Here is a 14,541-nt window from a genome sequence, read left to right as displayed (position 1 = left end):
GAAGCGCGTTACTAATTTACATATTAGGTGTGACCATGGCAAACAGTAATGCAGGACGACACGAGCGCCTTGGACATGTATTCTTGCAAAACGAAGGTATTTATTTAGTTCTAAAACATGAGTTAAATTGTAATTATGTGTGACATGAAGCATGCTATTAAAAATATTCTATATCTTATCCAAGTAGGGACGACCTTTTCCGTGAGGACAGTTTCACGTTTGTTTGAGATGCGCAGCGCAAGGCATCGACGCAAGGGAGGATGGGGGTTGTATACGCGCGAGAAAAGGGCAGTTGATGAATTTCAATTGGAATATGGAGCCACATTGGATACGCAGAAGAACAATATCTGGAAATTATAGCGAATGGGCCATTGCTAGGCTACATTGTAACATTTTAGTCAAAGAACATAATCGCGATGCTTTGATCGGGCTGTCTCCCGTGGCTTTACAACATTGAACAGCACCATGGAGACCTCCGCACACATCAGTCATATTCTCAGGGATGGGATTCTATAGGCTCTATGAACTCTTCGTTATAACATTATAGGGACGTGTACATCACGGAAACTATATTGTAGCCACAATCCATGAGTATATGGCACGTCTTCGTTAATTTGCGATTTCAAATCTTCATCAATGGTTTCCTTTTCAGGCAAGTAACCTTCTGCAATATAATTTTGTATAATTACTTTACAGCCAAAAGGTCTGTCCTGGCGCAATTAAGAAATAGCGTAGGCTATTGCTGTTTTAGCCTATTTAACCGGGTTTAATTGAATAGTGGTGATGGCCATAATATATATATTTTTATAATTATACTATTTGACAACCTCACTACTGACAGGGTAATGTATTTGTTGCCTTCCCACTGCGTTCTAATCCTGTCTCACATGAAAAACCAAAACATCTGCCTATTTGGGGTTGTGATTACTACTGGTTGTAGCATACCATACATTTTGACATTTCATCATGACACATTGATGAATTCCCATATCGTTTTGGACACTAAATTGCCAGGAGATTTCAAGATTTTATTCTGAATACTGCAAAATTATATGTTTGTAGGATTTTCTGACATATTTGTATAATCTCCTCGAGGTGTTGCTGTATACATGCATAGGAGGATGATATGGAACATATACATACAGTATATATGTTCCATACAGTATGTATACATACAGTACACAGGGCCCATCAATAGTTAATGCAGTTAAAACGTATAATTTTTCCTGCTTGTTTTCCAAAGCAATTATTTTGTAATCTGTCCCTTTTAGTGTCTAAGACTGTCCTACAGATTTAACTTTTAAGATGGTTACTTTGTTTATCATTTCAGCTTTAACAGTGGAGTTATTAGAGATGAGCTCTGTAAGGTGTGCATGTTCCCACACACATTTAACAAGTGCTGGTATTAACACTTATGAACACGTTCTTGAACAAGGATATCTAGAGCTGCCAGGATCTGAGGGACTTGTTCAAATCTGTCCTGGACATTGCCTCAGGGTAATTCACTGCTGTTGCTTTGGTCTGTTTGAGAAACACTGCTGTTCTCAGAAAGGGATTTTCTATGTTGTTGCTAATGCAGTGTTACATTTTTGGAACTGATCACTTTAGAAGTGATCTTTTTTGCATGGTCTTTGAGTTCATTATGCATGACAATTAGAGGATGTTACAGAACGTAAAGTAAACCATTGTTAGGAAATCAGTGGATGGCAGACAGTAAACCTTTTGAGTGCTTGTCTATAGGGGTATGGTTTGTGCACACTATTTTCTCGAAGCCCAATTTAACTTGAGCCAGTCATTAATTTGATCAACTAGCTTGATGTTCCATGAAAGTACTTATAAGCTGCCGGGCATAAGGATCTACTCAAGGATCTCCTTGGGTCACAGCCAAACTGACCCAGTCTCAGTTGGATAGGTGAAAGTGCACAGTGGTATACCTTGTATCATACACATTGTGATGTGTCAATATTTTTTTTGAACCAATATCAAGCGCTAGCGATTACGAGGACATTTTTCACTTCAAGGACCTTTTTGTATTATTATTTTTTTAACTGTGCGTTGTTGATGGGCTCGTAAGCAAGCATTTCACGGTAAAGTCTATACCTGATGTATTTGGTGCATGTGACATAACATTTGATTTGGAATACATAGAGATCCCTTCATGTATTATGGATCATGGGAAAACAGTATATTAATTATCTCCCTGGACATGGGAACATGTTCCATACTCTTCTACTTTGAACCTACCAGCTATCTAGTACGGGGAGGAATCACTGGATTGCTTTCTCCTATACAGTTGTTTCAGATCGAGATAGGGGAGCGAGCCATCAAGGGCAGAGGGAAGGGTTTCAAAATGGGAACACTGGGCTTGCCATAGGATTAGCCCCCATGTGCTAAACTGTCCTGGGCTGTGCTGATAAGCATGTTATGATCAGTAGTTCAGGGAGGTACAAAGAGTGAGAAGAGATCATATTGGAATGTCACCTGACCCTACAACCCTCCATAAACCCATCACAGGGTCCAGTTGGTGGCTGGCTGGCTGTTCAGGTTTAGCTTGTTGAATGAGGCAGAAAGACCGTAATACATCCTGAGGACTGTATTTCCTAACAAAATGGCTTCCCTCCTTCTGCCGACTAAAAACACGACTTTTAGTGCACCAATTAGCTCTTTTTTGACTTCGTCTTTTATGATCTTCATTCTTTAGATTAGGAAATTATTATATTGTAGTGATACAGGGAGAACAGCTAGAGTCAGAACAAGCATATGCCTACTTTCTCTTGGAGCCCCTTGACTCACCTATCTCGGGCAAAACCAACATTGGACATTTTGAGGGGTAAGCAAATTAAAATTACTTTGGAATAAACTAAATCGAAAACTTATTTTTGGCCAAAATGCATATGCTAAGATATGTATTTAAAACTCATTTTCAATTGAAGTTCCTTCCCAGTTGTGGACATTTCCTCAGTTGTCTAGTTAACTTTCTATCCCCCACCCCTTATGTTATGGTAATGGTTTAGTCTCCCTAACTGTCCTCCGGGAATAGTGCATACATTACTACACTATTATTATCAGAATTAAGTCAGGTGAAGAAAGTAACATGAATAAACACAGAGAAAATGTGGCACAGCTACAGAAGAGGTATTTGTAAGATATCTGTGTGATACAGCAATGCTTACTTATGAGAGAGATCTCTTCTTTAAAAAAAGGATGCTGGTCAAAGAATGTTACTTTTAAAAAATGGTTACTTATTATTAGTGTATATGTAGCAAATCTGTTGAAGTGAGTTTGTGTCATTTGACAGTTCATGACAGAAGCAGCCAGCAGCTGTGTAAATAATGGTTGTAGCCACTACCAGGATTGAGTGTGTCACTGGATCCTACCCTGTCTGTCTGCACTGGAGCTGAGGTCACATTTCAGCTGCTGTTCTGTGGGTGTCTTCTTCTAGCATCAACATCATAATAGTATCAAGGCATCGGGTTGCTATGAATAACAAAGGATTTCCCTTTGGCAATGACATACAGAAGTAGCCTATATCACATTATTTAAAGTAGTATGCACTAAAATATATAAATGAATAGGTATTTGGACAGACAATTTGTTAACTGAGCTGTGTATGTGTTTTTGCCTAACCTGCAGTGGTGGGGCTATACAGTGTCGTGTCTTTGGCTCTGCCGGATTAAGTGATATGACATGCTATTCTATAAAATCCTTTCTCCGTAATTAATATTACCTGATTGAGCTAATCATGTAAATGTAATTAACTAGAGAGTCGGGGCACCACAAAATAATATTTATAGAGCTGTTATCTTCCGAATAAACTCTTAAAACCTAGTAATATTTTACATCAATAGCAGTCAATATTAATCGTCACCTTAATTCAGTCTCATCTGAAAGTTGTAAATTCTTAGTTATCTTCACAAACCCTGGCTAACAAGTTGAATCAGCAATAAAAAATTGGGTTTAATAATTTATTTACTAAATACCTAACTAATCACACAGAATTACCTATACACAAAATTAATTATACCTTGATTACAAATGACATCATGAAGGAAAACGTCCCTAGCGGGCGGAATAGATATGACAGCTGGTTACACAAAAGAAAAGGTCTGGGTTTGAGTGAAAGAGCGGGAAGACTGAGGACCAAAGGAAGAAGCTGTGCTATCGTAAATACACTATTTTATGCAATCTAAATTACCGCCCGTTTGGAAAAGGAAAATGCAATAAATATTTACTCTGAGCTGCGCTTCGGTAGGTTGGTGGTAGATCCAAGGCCGTGTTGCCAAACCGAGTCCTTTGTCCTTTGAAGAATGTCTCTGGTAGTCAATTGGATATGTTGTAGTAACATCGTTGTGTAGTAGACGGGATACTCTGTCTGTTCCTTCCTAACCTGCGTTTGCAGCTGCTGTTGCTAACTCAACGGCTAGGAGGTATCACTTCTGTCATGAATAAGATTTCAAAGTTCATACCATTCGCAACCAAAGCTCACACTGATGTTGGCTTTGTTCTATAGTTATTATCTGAACAATTCTGACATCGGACCGTCGTCCTCACATCCTCGGAACAGGAGGTTACATTTTCGTCAAGGGCTTATATAGTGGAGGGAGAAAAGGGGTGTGTTCATAGTTTACAACCTGTCTCTTCACGTGGGCGGGCCACTGAGTCGGGCCTAATTCACTCATGAAAACCCAATTCTCACATTTTAGAAGCTAAAATCTGTTACAGAAAATGAGTGACGCTGGCCTCGGAGACGACCCGGGGGCCGAGGCGCTGGGCGATCCGGACGGAGGTGATGGAACTCACTCAACATAGATGGATCTAGAATATCTCTCTCTGTAACCCAGCACCTCTCCTCCGGACCGTACCCCTCCCAGTCAACGAGGTACTGCAAGCCCCTCACCCGGCGTCTCGAGACCAGAATAGCTCGTATCTTGTACGCCGGGGACCCCTCGATGTCCAGAGGGGGCTGTGGAACCTCCGGAACCTCATCTTCCTGCATGGGACCAGCTACCACCGGCCTGAGAAGAGACACATGAAACGAGGGGTTAATACGATAATACGAAGGAAGTAATAATCGATAACAAACCTTGTTTATTCTCCTCAGGACTTTAAATGGCCCTATACACTGCGGACCCAACTTCCGGCAGGGCAAGCGGAGGGGCAGGTTTCGGGTCGAGAGCCAGACCCTGTCCCAAGGTGCAAACACGGGGGCCTCACTGCGGTGACGGTCAGCGCTCTTCTTCTGCCTTATACTCGCTTGATGTAATGACTCTTGGACAGCCCTCCAGGTCTCCTTAGAACACTGTACCCACTCCTCCACCGCAGGAGCCTCAGTCTGGCTCTGATGCCACGGTGCCAGGACTGGCTGATACCCCAACACGCACTCAAATGGTGACATGTTGGTAGAGGAGTGGCTTAGTGAGTTCTGGGCTATTTCTGCCCAGGGAATATATCTCGCCCACTCCCCTGGCCGGTCCTGGCAATACGACCGCAGAAACCTACCCACCTCCTGGTTCACTCTCTCCACCTGCCCATTACTCTCCGGGTGATACCCTGAAGTAAGGCTGACCGAGACCCCCAGACGTTCCATAAATGCCCTCCAAACACGGGAGATAAACTGGGGGCCCCGATCAGAAACTATATCCTCGGGCACCCCGTAGTGCCGGAAGACATGGGTGAAAAGAGCTTCCGCAGTCTGTAGGGCCGTAGGAAGACCGGGCAATGGGATAAGACAGCAGGACTTAGAGAACCGATCCACAACGACCAGGATAGTTGTGTTACCCTGAGAGGGGGGAAGGTCAGTAAGAAAATCCACCGATAGATGGGTCCACGGCCGTTGTGGAACAGGAAGAGGTTGTAATTTACCTCTTGGCAGGTGTCTAGGAGCCTTACTCTGGGCGCACACCGAACAGGAGGAAACATAGAATCGCACATCCCTCCTCAAAGTGGGCCACCAGTACTTCCTCTCAAGACCTCTCACTGTCCTAAAAATACCTGGGTGACCCGACGAGGGTAGACAATGAGCCCATCGAATCAATTGATCACGAACAGCCAGCGGCACGTACCTACGACCCTCCGGACACTGTGGAGGCGCAGGTTCCTCTCTTAGCGCCCGCTCGATGTCCGCGTCCACATCCCATACTACTGGCGCCACCAGCTTAGCTGCCGGAATGATGGGAGTAGGATCGATGGACCTGTCCTCAGTGTCATAGAGTCTAGACAGTGCGTCGAACCTGGTCTATACGAGATAGTGAAACGAAATCTGGTGAAAAACATGGCCCACGTTGCCTGACGAGGATTCAGTCTCCTAGCTGATCGGATATACTCCAGGTTACGGTGGTCAGTCCAGATAAGGAAAGGGTGCTTAGCCCCCTCAAGCCAGTGTCTCCACACCTTCAGTGCCTTAACCATAGCCAACAACTCCCTATCCCCCACATCATAATTCCGCTCCGCTGGCCCGAGTTTCTTCGAAAAAAAGGCACAAGGGCGGAGCTTCGGTGGCGCACCCGAACGCTGTGAGAGCACCGCTCCAACCCCAGCCTCGGATGCGTCCACCTCTACTATAAACGCCAAAGAAGGGTCCGGATGCGCCAACACCGGCGCCTCAGTAAACATTGCCTTCAACTTATGAAAAGCTCCGTTCGCTTCTGCTGACCACTGTAAATGCACCGGCCCCCCTTCAGCAGTGAGGTAATAGGGGCAGCTACTTGACCAAAACACCGGTTAAACCTCCGGTAGTAATTGGCAAACCTCAAGAACCGCTGCACCTCCTTTACCGTGGTCGTAGTCGGCCAATTACGCACGGCCTTTACGCGGTCACCCTCCATTACCAACCCAGAGCTGGAAATGCGATAACCCAGGAAGGAAACTGATTGTTTGGAAAACTCACATTTCTCCGCCTTCACATACAGGTCATGCTCCAGCAGTCGTCTCAGGACCTTGCGCACAAGAGATACATGCGCAGTGCGTGTAGCGGAGTAGATCAAAATATTGTCAATATACACCACTACACCCTGTCCGTGCAGGTCTCTGAGAATCTCATCCACGAAGGGTTGAAATATAGCTGGAGCATTCTTTAAACCGTATGGCATGACGAGGTACTCATAATGGCCAGAAGTAGTGCTAAATGCAGTTTTCCACTCATCTCCCTCCCGAATACGCACCAGATTATAAGCACTCCTGAGATCCAGTTTAGTGAAGAACTGCGCTCCGTGAAATGATTCCACTGCCGTAGCAATGAGAGGTAGTGGGTAACTAAAACCCACTGTGATGGAATTTAGACCTCTATAATCAATACACGGACGAAAACCACCATCTTTTTTCTTCACAAAAAAGAAACTCGAAGAGACAGGTGACATGGATGGCCGAATGTACCCCTGTCCCAGAGCCTCGGTGATATAAGTTTCCATAGCCACCTTCTCCTCCTGGGACAAAGGATACACATGACTTCTGGGGAGTGCAGCGTTACCCAGGAGGTTTATCACGCAATCCCCCTGCCTATGGGGTGGTAATTGGGTCGCCTTCTTTTTACTGAAAACGATAGCCAAATCATCATACTCAGCTGGAATGCGCACGGTGGAAACCTGGTCTGGACTCTCCACCGTTGTCGCACCGATGGAAACCCCTACACACCTGCCTGAACACTCATCAGACCACCCCTGTAGAGTTCCCTGTTTCCACGAAATCGTAGGATTATGAAGAGCTAGCCAGGGAATCCCAAGTACAACTGGAAACGCAGGTGAATCGATAAGGAACAAACTAATTCGCTCCTTGTGATTCCCCTGCGTAATCATCTCCAACGAAATTGTGGCTTTCCTCACCAGCCCTGACCCTAATGGTCGACTATCTAAAGAGTGCACGGTAAAAGGGGGGTCTACTTTTACTAACGGAATCCTCAACCTCTGAGCGAGTCCGCGATCTATAAAGTTTCCAGCTGCGCCTGAATCTACCAGCGCCTTATGCTGGAGAGAAGGAGAATAATTAAGGAAACAAATTAATAGGAACATGTGACCAACAGGAAACTCTGGGAGAGTGTGGTGCTTACTCACCTGGGGTGACCGAGGAGTGTTCTGCCTGCCTTCTCGATTCCCAGATGAATTCCTCCAGCACCGACCAGACGTGTGCCCTCTCCGGCCACAACTGGTGCAGGAGGCGCTTCCTCCTCCGATCTCCCTAGACGCGGTCCCTCCTAGCTCCATCGGGATAGGAGCAGGAGGGTCAGGAGGTAGAACTGACAGGACCCTTTCAGAACGTCCGCGAGCAGCTAGCAGATGGTCCAACCGGATCGACAGGTCTATCAGTCCATCCAGGCTAAGTGTAGTATCCCGACAGGCCAGCTCCCTACAGACGTCCTCTCTCAGGCTACATCTGTAGTGGTCTATCAGGGCCCTGTCGTTCCACCCTGCTCCAGCGGCCAAGGTCCGGAACTCCAGCGCGAAGTCCTGTGCGCTCCTCGTCCCCTGTCGGAGATGGAACAATCTCTCACCCGCCGCTCGACCTTCTGGAGGGTGATCGAACACGGCCCTGAAACGGCGGGTGAACTCCGGGTAGTTGTCCCTCGCTGAGTCGGGCCCGTTCCAGACCGCATTAGCCCACTCCAGGGCTCCACCGGTAAGGCATGTGATGAGGACCAACACTCTCTCCTCCTCCGAGGGAGCCGGCCGAACGGTGGCCAGGTAGAGGTCTAGTTGAAGCAGGAATCCCTGGTGGGAGGGTCGGTGGGGTAGTAGGGAGACCATTCCTCTCCCAACGATCCATCCTCTCCATCATCTGATCCATCGCTGATCCTAGGCGATGGAGGATGGACGTGTGATGAAGGACTCTCTCCTCCATAGTGGGAAGAGGAGTGGTCGCTGCTCCTGCTGACTCCATAATGTGGTGCGGGCTTCTGTTACAGTAAATGAGTGAAGAGGTGTGGAGTCAGGCGCAGAGAGCAAAAGATGTGGGAAAAAAAACACACTTTAATGTCCCGGAAACATAACATGAACAAAAGTACGAAAATAAATGATCAGAAATATAAACGGACAGCGTGAAACTCAAAACAAACAAAAATACACTCAAACAACAAAACAGACGAACAAGCCCGCACGAAACAGAAGCGGGCTGAACAAACTATATATAACCCTACCCTAACAACCAAACAAGAAACAGGTGATACCAATTAGACAGAACTAAAGGAACACAGAACAACGGATCGGCGATAGCTAGTAGACCGGCGACGACGACCGCCAAGCGCCACCCGAACAAGAAGGGGACTCACCTTCGATAATATTCGTGACAAAATCACATTTCATCCCATCATGAATAATTTCATATTCAAACATTTAAATTGAACAACAATTCCATGTTGATAACTCTGATGTGTAGACTTTACACTGTAGAGTAAATGTCATCTTATCATTGATGAGAATGTCTCAGATGACAACCGAACTGACATCATATTCATTAAGTACCACCATGTTCAATTGGTCGGATTACCAGAATATAGTTAATTTCCCCCCACCTTCTGATGTTCCCAGAATCTCTATGTTAACCAAGGGGTTTTCAAAGTAACATCAGTAGGGTAGAGAGAGGAAAAAGGGGGGAGAGGTATTTTTGACTGTCATAAACCTACTCCCAGGCCAACGTCATGACAACAGCTTGTGAATGTTATCATATAATAAGATACGTTTGTAAGGATACGTGGTGTTGTGAGAGTGAACATGGTAGAGAGAGAGAGGCCTGCCCTACCCAGCAGCCTTGATCTTGTGTCCATCCCCCTGGAATGAAATATTAACCTCCTCACTGGTTTGCATGCTGCACAGGGGCTGCCTGCCTGTGCTCACAGTACAGTTCATGTTTTAATCTGCATGTTTCCCTCCACAGCTCATCTTTATCACCATAACCATTTTCTAACTCCTAGCATGTGCTATCGGGTCTTCCTTTGTTTTGTCCTATATTTTGCTATCTTCCTGTAGCCTATAGCCAGGGTTTTCCCCTACATTTACTCCCAAGTGGGCCAGCAATTTGAGGTTCTTTATTTCACTGAACTTTTTTTTTTACCTCCCCAATTTCGTGGTATCCAATTGGTAGGTATAGTTTTGTCTCATCGCTGCAATTCCCGTACGGACTCAGGAGAGGCGAAGGTTGAGAGCAGCGCGTCCTCCGAAACACAACCTAACCAAGCCGCACTGCTTCTTGGTACAATGCCCATTTAACCCGGAAGTCAGCCGCATGTCGGAGGAAATACTGTACACCTGGCAAATGTGTCAGCGTGCACTGTGCCCGGTCCGCCACAGGAGTCGCTAGTGCGCGATGGGACAACAACATCCCTGCCAGCCAAAACCTCCCCAAACCCGGATGACGCTGGGCCAATTGTGCGCCGCCCCATGGGTGTCCCAGTCGCGGCCGACTGTCACAGAGCCTGGACTCGAACCCAGATTCTTTAGTGGCACAGCTAGCGATGCAGTGCCTTAGACCACTGCGCCACTCGGGAGGCTGTGCAATTTGAGTTTCAACCAATGAGCTTCAGCCCATCGCCATTTGATTGACAGCTAGTAAGATGCACACACAGGAGGGCACGAGAGAGCGGAACAACTTGTTACACGTCTCTGCACATTTGTGATGTGGTAAACAATTTTCGGGGACCACTTTTGGCTCGTGGATGCTACTTTCAGAACTACTGTCTAAAAAGTATACAAAAGTACCAGAGAGTACCATGTCATTGAGAAAACAGAAAGGTGTCATTGTATTTTTTCGCAAACATCCTTTCTGAATTTAAAAGTATTTGTATTATTATGGATCCCCATTAGCTGCTGCCAAGGCAAACTAGTCATCCATCTAGTTTTTCAAAATCTGTATCTGTATTCTGATTACAATATTTTAGCTTGTAACATCAAATCAAATTGTATTTGTCACATGCACTGAATACAACCTTACAGTGAAATGCTTACTTACAAGCCCTTAACCAACAATGCAGTTTTAAGAAAATAAAACCTAAAAAAACAGAACAAAAAAACAAGTAAGAGAGAAGAATAACAAATTATTAAAGAGCAGCAGTAAATAACAATAGCGGGGCTATATACAGGGGGTACAGGGACAGAGTCAATGTCAATGTGCGGGGGGCACCGGTGTCGAGGTAATATGTACTTGTAGGTAGAGTTATTAAATTGACTATGCACAGATAATAACAGAGAGTAGCAGCAGCGTTCTGGGGGCTGTCGTCATCAACCTGGCCAAGGTTTTAGACTCTGTCAATCACCGTATTCTTATCGGCAGACTCAACAGCCTTGGTTTCTCAAATGACTGCCTCGCCTGGTTCACCAACTACTTCTCAGATAGAGTTCAGTTGTGTCAAATCGGAGGGCCTGTTGTCCGGACCTCTGGCAGTCTCTATGGGGGTACCACAGGTTCAATTCTTGGGTCAACTCCAGAAAATCACATTGTAGGATTTTTATGGTGGAAAATATGGTGGAAAATAAGTATTTGGTCACCTACAAACAAGCAAAATTTCTGGCTCTCACAGACCTGTAACTTCTTCTTTAAGAGGCTCCTCTGTCCTCCACTCGTTACCTGTATTAATGGCACCTGTTTGAACTTGTTATCAGTATTAAAGACACCTATCCACAACCTCAAACAGTCACACTCCAAATGTCACTATGGCCAAGACCAAAGAGCTGTCAAAGGACACCAGAAACCAAATTGTAGACCTGCACCAGGCTGGGAAGACTGAATCTGCAATAGGTAAGCAGCTTGGTTTGAAGAAATCAACTGTGGGAGCAATTATTAGGAAATGGAAGACATACAAGACCACTGATAATCTCCCTCGATCTGGGGCTCACGCAAGATCTCACCCCGTGGGGTCAAAATTATCACAAGAACAGTGAATGACCTGCAGAGAGCTGGGAGCAAAGTAACAAAACCTACCATCAGTAACACACTATGCCGCCAGGGACTCAAATCCTGCAGTGCCAGACGTGTCCCCCTGCTTAAGCCAGTACATGTCCAGGCCCATCTGAAATTTGCTAGAGAGCATTTGTATGATCCAGAAGAAGAGTGGGAGAATGTCATATGGTCAGATGAAACCAAAATATAACTTTTTGGTAAAAACTCAACTCGTCGTGTTTGGAGGACAAAGAATGCTGAGTTGCATCCAAAGAACACCATACCTACTGTGAAGCATGGGGGTGGAAACATCATGCTTTGGGGCTGTTTTTCTGCAAAGGGACCAGGACAACTGATCCGTGTAAAGGAAAGAATGAATGGGGCCATGTATCGTGAGATTTTGAGTGAACCTCCTTCCAACAGCAAGGGCATTGAAGATGAAACGTGGCTGGGTCTGTCAGCATGACAATGATCCCAAACACACCGCCCAAGGCAACGAAGGAGTGGCTTCGTAAGAAGCATTTTTTTAAAAACTCTGTTTATTAAGTTTTACACACACATACACAAACACAAACAAGACAAAGCAATATAAATAATATACTCAACTAGAAATAAAAATACAAATAAAAAAAATTGCTTTAAAGATACCATACTTTAGACAAGTTAAACATATCAGGCAGAAGGCTACACAGGTTAAAGGGCAATCTATAGTACAGGGACAGAGCAAACACCTCACCATTGTTCCTGTAAACAGTCAAATCAAATCAAAATCAAATCAAATTTATTTATATAGCCCTTCGTACATCAGCTGATATCTCAAAGTGCTGTACAGAAACCCAGCCTAAAACCCCAAACAGCAAGCAATGCAGGTGTAGAAGCATGGTGGCTAGGAAAAACTCCCTAGAAAGGCCAAAACCTAGGAAGAAACCTAGAGAGGAACCAGGCTATGTGGGGTGGCCAGTCCTCTTCTGGCTGTGCCGGGTGGAGATTATAACAGAATATGGCCAAGATGTTCAAATGTTCATAAATGACCAGCATGGTCGAATAATAATAAGGCAGAACAGTTGAAACTGGAGCAGCAGCACGGCCAGGTGGACTGGGGACAGCAAGGAGTCATCATGTCAGGTAGTCCTGGGGCATGGTCCTAGGGCTCAGGTCCTCCGAGAGAGAGAAAGAAAAAGAGAAGGAGAGAATTAGAGAACGCACACTTAGATTCACACAGGCCCCCGAATAGGACAGGAGAAGTACTCCAGATATAACAAACTGACCCTAGCCCCCCGACACATAAACTACTGCAGCATAAATACTGGAGGCTGAGACACGAGGGGTCAGGAGACACTGTGGCCCCATCCGAGGACACCCCCGGACAGGACCAAACAGGAAGGATATAACCCCACCCACTTTGCCAAAGCACAGCCCCCACACCACAGTCAAGGGATAAGGGTGGAGAAATGCAACCACTCACAGAGAGTCATGGCCACAGACCAACCATCCACTGGACAGAAAAAAAGTTTACAATGCTTTAAAATAAAAAAAAAAAAATGATTATTCATGTAGGCATGAACAAAATGTAAAAATAACTGGGAAAAACAAGCTCACACTTCAGTCTCTGCCCGAGCAAGATGAACAAGGCATCTGCGGATCACAATCAATAAGCACATGGACCTTAATGCCCCCCCCAGCAAAAACACAGAGAGAGCCTCCTCCAACCCTTAAGTCACAGACTTATTTTAGTATTAATTGGAATGCCATCAGAGGATGGACTGTTTAAAGTAAGACCGGAATGGAGCCCAAGCCTCATCAAACAGTTTGGGGTTCCCACGTGAATTGAATTGAATTTTTTCTAGTTTCAGAGAGCACAACACATCCCTCACCCAATATTTATAAGATGGGGAGCTGCCATCTTCCAGTTCTGTAGTATTAGCCGTCTAGCTAAAAGAGTTGTATAATCAACAGTGTCCGACTGGATTCTTGATAGGGGGGTACCCATGGGCAGTACTCCAAAAAGGGCTGTAAGGGGAGACGGATCTATAACAGTGTCATATATATCAGAGAAACATTTAAATATTAAATCCCAGAAACCTGACAGTTTATGACAGCCCCAAAACATATGCAACAGTGTGGCTGGTTCCACTTTACATCTGACACAGGTAGGATCAAAATCAGAGAATATTCTTCCAAGTTTGGCCCCCGACCAGTGGATACGGTGAACCACCTTGAATTGAATGAGGCTGTGTCTAGTGCTAAAAGAGGACGAGTGAAACCTGTGCAGCACAGATTCCCAGGCGTCTTCCCCAAGTTCCTCCCCTAAATCCTTTTCCCATCGAGTCTTTAAAGGCACCAAAGAAGGGTTCTGTAAGTCATGAATGATTGCATATACATCTGAAATTGCGCCCCAAGGAAGCTTGTTCAGCTCCAAGATGATCTCTATAGCTGTATTCGCAGGCCTATTGGGAAATCCAGGTGTGTTAGCCCTGACAAAGTTTATAGTCTGGAGATAGCGGAAAAAGTGGGATTGGGGGAGATTGAACTTTTCCTGCAGCTGAGAAAAAAAGGCAAATGTATCATCAAAGAATAATTGGGCTTGCGAGGAGAGGCCGAGTGAGTGCCAAATGTCAAAAGCCCCATCATTCAAAGATGGAGGAAATAAAATGTTCTGATTGATTGGGCCTGATAGCGAAA

At 45.2% G+C, this 14,541-nt stretch overlaps 1 protein-coding gene across 3 annotated transcripts in view; it reads left to right on the top strand.

Moving 5' to 3' along the window:
* Positions 1 to 15: 15 nt before the first annotated feature.
* The window catches only part of ccdc120b (coiled-coil domain containing 120b), a 41,372-nt gene continuing 26,846 nt past the window's right edge, over positions 16 to 14,541 (top strand). For all 3 annotated transcript variants that reach the window (XM_035777339.2, XM_035777340.2, XM_035777338.2), the window contains exon 1: positions 16 to 96. The gene's annotated coding sequence lies outside the window, so the exon portion shown is untranslated. The remainder of the gene's footprint in view (positions 97 to 14,541) is intronic.

This window comes from Oncorhynchus keta, chromosome 10, assembly GCF_023373465.1.
Source record: "Oncorhynchus keta strain PuntledgeMale-10-30-2019 chromosome 10, Oket_V2, whole genome shotgun sequence".
In the NCBI taxonomy this organism is placed as follows: Eukaryota; Metazoa; Chordata; class Actinopteri; order Salmoniformes; family Salmonidae; genus Oncorhynchus; species Oncorhynchus keta.
Note: the sequence above shows the minus strand (reverse complement) of the source record. Positions and strands in the feature narration are given on the sequence as shown.